The 5,652-nt window shown below is 35.2% G+C and overlaps 1 protein-coding gene across 1 annotated transcript in view; it reads left to right on the top strand.

Moving 5' to 3' along the window:
• The window catches only part of adgrl3.1 (adhesion G protein-coupled receptor L3.1), a gene marked incomplete in the record, with an annotated part of 186,114 nt that overhangs the window by 1,287 nt on the left and 179,175 nt on the right, over positions 1-5,652 (top strand).

The following is a 5,652-nucleotide window of genomic DNA, read 5'->3' as shown; positions in this document are numbered from 1 at the left end:
GATGACCTTGTGAAACTGGAAAAAAGAAGTGCCAAACTAATCCATTCAGATGAAAGGAGCAGGAAATGGGTTAATGATTGTCTAAATTCACACTAATTGTTGGCCACATGTTTAAACAATAGAGTGCCTCACAAATAATTACAGATATTGTGCAATTAAAGCTTTTTTTCCCAGCATTCATCCTGCTGACAGTGTCTGTGCTCGGCCTGCTTTGAATGAAAGCAACAAACATTTTCTGTGTGTGTGTGTTGATCTCGGTGGGTGGATGGCGGCAGCGGCGGCGGACCGGGTCGCCTCTGCCGGCTGGAAGGTTGTTGCTGCAGGGATCCACGGAGCAGGTGGTCGGTCCCGCCGCTAAACGTTCTATGAGAAATGTTGCAAAAGGTGGGGGTCAGGCTGCCATTTTAACCACATTTGTTGGAAAATCGAGGCTCGTCTTCAAGGTCACTTGTGCATTTGTGGCTCAGCATCAACAACTTTAGTGTTTCTGGTTGAGTCAGGGAAGATTGCAGAATCATAAACCATTTTTTGACAAAGCGAAGTTCTCAAAAGTGATCTGCAGGCTGATAATGACAGATCATTGAAGCTCGAGTGTGACGTGTCTGCAAACCCCGACGTCTATTTAATGCACACCAGGCATGCAGATTCCCAGCCTTCCTTTAATTAGCTCACCACTTCCTTTTTGTTTCCAATTCCGAAAAGCCAGACAAACATCTTTTGCTGTGGGAAAAATAAAAAAAAATAACTGGGTGTGAGTCATTGTGGCCGTGCTGATTTGAATTGTTTTGCTTGGGTGAAGGCCTCACTCGGACAGTGACAGTGTTTTGCTTATAGAGATTCTGGGAAAGTCTCTTAACCCGGTAATGAAAGGATCTTTTTGTTGCCAACGGGGGCCCACCTCTTACCCATCTCCCAAGCTCACAAAATATAAAGCTCGGCGGAGATCAGATCACTCGCGGGGATATTAAGATGAGCGGGAGGATAATCGGATTGGTGACAGCTGGATCCGCTTGTTGCTGGAGACTGTGCAGTGTCAGGGGTTTGTTAGAGGTTCAGTGAGGTGCTCAGAGTTTGGGGTGCCATGCCCTACAGAGCCCCTAAAGTTGATAGGAAACCATTCTGTCATCATATCAGTTCATTTATCAATATATTTGATCTATTTTATGTCCTATACGTTTTATGTTGAGTGTCTTTCTGCATTTACCAGGCTGGGGAAAGGCACAAGCCACATTTATCTATTTTATTTTAATTTAAATTCTGCCTATTAATCCGTCTGTCCATTCTTATGTTTTTTTTTGTCTTTTATTCTACTTTATTTTGGCATTTTGTTGTGTGTGATTTTTTTGTTTTTTTTGTGGAGTTCTTTTTTGTAATTTTTATTTTATTTTTGCTAGCTATCACTTGTTCATATCCGGACATGCATAGAACTATAGTACAATTTCCTTAGTTTTTTTGGGTAGAAACTGTAATATTTCAAACAGAAACTTCATACTGTCAGTACCTGTTGGGATATCTCACATCCCTGTTTTATTGAAGTTTCTAAAATGTTGATTTAGGTCACGTTGACACAAACTATTTGGAAGTTGTTTTTTTTAAGTGGCATTTACACATTATGCATTCCCTTTATCTTCTTAACTTCCAGGCTTCCGTAGACGTGGTTTCCGTTCTCTCAAACGCATTGCAGGCCTGCTAGTTGCAGGAAAAAAAGTTTATGATGCTCTACTGTTGCATCCTCTCCATATGGGTAGGAATTTGGTTGCAAAAATTTAAATTTCTGCCTTTTTTCTAATTTGATTCATTTCCAAGGCGATAATAAATAAATGACTTCTTTTTTACTAAAGCAAGAATATTTGCTGTGTTTGGGATGGTTTTCTAAAATATTCTAAAGAAATTGTGTTTTTTTTTGTGTATTCATTTTATAGTGAGTCACTGTCAGGACACTTTCACACCAACATAGATTTATTTTTGCTGGAATTGGTAAATAAAGCAAAGCAGACCATCTTCGCTGGACTCAACTTTCAGCTTAATCAGCATCTGCTAAAGGACTGGATGTAAATGTCATGATCTTAACCCTGGAAAACCCACGGGCGGAAATTTTTAATGCTGTTTTTTTCCAAAATATATATATTTATTCATTTATTTGGGCAATCTTATTTGCTGCTACCCAAGGGTTATTTTTTTAAACATTTTTTATTTTTTTGGCCATTCTTACTTGCTGCTTCCCAAAATGCTGTTTTAAAAATGTGTGTATTGATTTGATTGACTAAATGATTGATTTGTTTATTTTTATTTGGTTATTTTAGTTTATTTATCTATTTGGCCAATTTTACTTACTACTACTGAAAAAGCACTTTTTAAAATGTATTTATTTATTTGATTAATTGATTGATTGATTTTTTTTAATTTGGTTATTTTTGTTTTTGTTTTTTTTTGTCAATCTTACTTACTGCTACTCAAAATGTATTTTTATTTATTTATTGATTTGATTTATTTATTTATTTATTAATTGATTGGTTAATTGATTGACTCTTTTTTTTAATTGTTGTTTATCTGTTACTTGCTGCTACCCAAAATGCAGTTTTTCTATTAATTAATTTATTTATAATAAACAAGCAAACAAACAAACGAAAAAAAAAAAACCCAATTGTAATAAAATAAACTTAAAAAAAAGAAAAAAAAACTGTCAAAATAACTTTGAATGCCCAGAAGAAAATAGATCTTTGGTTTTGAACAATGACGACTTTTATTTTGATAGATGTGGTGAATTCCTCACAGATCAAAAAACATTTAAAGGACCCACATTTTCTTGGACTTCAGTTTTTTATACACTCAATTTCTTTGCACAGAGAAGCTAAAACTTTGTCAGACAGTTTTAGGGATAAATTGAAAGTGTTGTTTATTTCACTCTCAAAGGACTGGTTAATATAAATGATCTGTCACTTTTGTGGCCTAGACGTGGGGAGAAAAAGCGTTGGCAACATTTTATTTTGGTTATTTTCATGAGAAAAAAAATATGAGTTGCCTCATCCACAGGTTTGAGTCCAAAGCTTATCCAAAAACGTATTCCTGTGCCGGCTGACATCTCTCTTCGGCTTTGAAATAATTAACCTGCGTTGGTGTGTGGAAGTAGCCAGTCATGTGTTAACACATCCGTCCTCCTACCCTCGCCCTCCTTCAAAGAATCACCCAGACTCCTCGCGTTTTATCCACTGTTGACTTGAGCTGTCAGCTCAGCCCTCCTGTCTTGGTGTGTAATACTCATGTCAGATATCATTCAGCTCTATTAGTGACTGACCATGCGGCAGGAGTGTGCAGTTACTTAATTATGCCCGGAACGGCAGTAGAAGACGTCTAACCGTCAGGTCTCAGGGTATTCACTGATTCAGTGCTCATGTGATTTCGATTAGAACTTCCCTCCAGAGAAAGATACTTCGCTCGTTTCTAAATGCAGAACTATCGGAGCCTTTTCACTACTTTGCTTCTTTCAACACATCCAATATGTGGATGTTTTATGTGTGTCTACGAAAGGTTAAAGGTCACTTTCACAGGGAACTCTTCACAGTGGTTACTTCGTAGTGTAGAAGTTCATTTTGATCATCCTAAACAGCAAAAATTAGAATAAAAAAAAGAGAGCTAAAAACATTATTTTAGTGAGTTTTGGTTACTATTAATAAGTTTTAACCTCAACAAAAAAAAAATTATGTGCATATTGACTTTTAGTTTATTCACAAAAGTAAATAAAAAACAAACAAAAAAATCAATATTATGATGAAAGTAGTTTTTTAAATGGAGAATCCTGTAGCTGATTCAAAAAAGAGAAAAATATTGTGTTTTCATTCTGATTACGACACCTCAAGATATTTTAATCTGTCAAAAAAAAAAAGAGAGGGAGAAGACTAGTTGTTCATACTTTAAACACACTACCATAACATTTTCGCATTTATCTTACATGTTGAGTAACTGAAGCAGAAAGAACTGGATAAAAAAATGAAATATGAAATAATATAGTTTAGTCTATCTGCATCAATATTGTTGAAAACATTGAACATTTCTAAATTGTTTTATTTCTTTAACCTTATCAGCTCACTTTGATTTAACCCAAAGTGATAAATATGAAAATAAAGATGTAGAAAAACAAATTGAAAAAATTCTAAGTGGTTCTTGTTCATATCAGAAAACTTGATTCTTTATCGACCATGGAAAATTGATTTAAAGTTTTTTGGTAGGAAAAAAATCACTGTAAGCCAACTGATGGTTAGCTCAAGAAAAAAAAATATTTTGGAAAAAAATACCAGTCAAAGCCACTTTTAAAAATAAAGTCTGTAAAGATAAAGTTTTTCTTCTAAGCAAAGTATCAGACTTGAAGGTTGAAGCACATGATCAGACTTAAGTAGAAGGAATATGATTTCATCATTTAGTAGAAATCTATCCGTTGACAGTCAGGAAACATGCTGTGCCTCTAGGCTGTGGTGGCTGAAATTGGCAGGTTGTGGATTTCATTCCAGGTTCAGCCACAGTGTTGCATCAGGAGGGGGATCCGGTGTGAAACCTCTGCCAAATGACCGTGCAAATTGCTTCGCTGTGGTGACCTCTTTAATGGAAATCAGCCAAAAAATTAAATGGAAAAAAAAAGGGAAAGGGACTGTTAGGAAATGGGCTGTTTGAAATGCCCCTCTGACATTATTCCCTTGTGTTTTTCTTCTGGAGTTTCAATTCTGGTCAAAAGGATCACTTTTCATTTTTCAGGTTCAGGTAAGCTGCTGTAACCTTAATCACTAGATAAGTTTGAAAAAATTAAGGAGGCCAGTTATCATTCCACTTTGCAGGTTTACTAAAAAGAACTATTTGAAAGAAAATACATTAGTTAAACAATGCTTTATAAAAAAATACTGAAGTTCTAAATTTTTAAAGTTAATTATTTGGAGCTCACATTTGGAATTATTTGGTTGACTTAGATCTATTTCTTTTTAGCAAAAAAAAATGTTCAACCACAATGCATTGTGGTCTATATTTCCCAAGTTTAGTGAGCATCGTTGTTTTTTTCCTGAGACTTCTAGGACATCTCTTATGGGACTTGATTTTGGAATTATAGATACAGACAGCACTACAAAAGGGTGAAAACACTATATAGTACACTAAGTACACTACCTGTTTATTTTACGTTTTACTAACAAGGTTGGGGGTTGGTGTTGTCACAGTTGTGATATCAGTCTTTTTATTATGTGTTGAAAACAAGGTTGAGAGTTACAGGTGATGAAATAACGCTAATGCTTCTAACGTGGCTAGCATGTAGCAGTTTCAGATTTTTTTTTTTGGTACTAACAATGTTTGAGTTAGCGTAGCACGTCAGTTTTAGCATAATTTATATTTTTTGTGTTGAAAACAAGATTTGGATTTACAGGTGTTGTGATTATGCCAACCTAGCTAATGTTTTTAGTGTGGTTAGCATGTAGCCTTGTCAGACTGTGTTTTTTTTTTTGTATGTGTGTTAGTAACAATGTATGAGTTAGCATATTCACAGTAATGTTATTTTTAGCGTTATTTGTCTTTTTATATATGTTGCAAGCAAGGTTGCGGGTTACAGGTGACGTGATAATGCTTCTAACGTGGCTAGCATGCAGCGGTGCCAGACTTTTTTTTTTTTTTTTTTTT

The sequence above is a fragment of the Oryzias melastigma genome, linkage group LG1 (assembly GCF_002922805.2).
Source record: "Oryzias melastigma strain HK-1 linkage group LG1, ASM292280v2, whole genome shotgun sequence".
NCBI classification, from domain to species: Eukaryota; Metazoa; Chordata; class Actinopteri; order Beloniformes; family Adrianichthyidae; genus Oryzias; species Oryzias melastigma.
The sequence above is the reverse complement of the archived record's forward strand: the minus strand, read 5'-3'. Positions and strand labels throughout refer to the sequence as shown.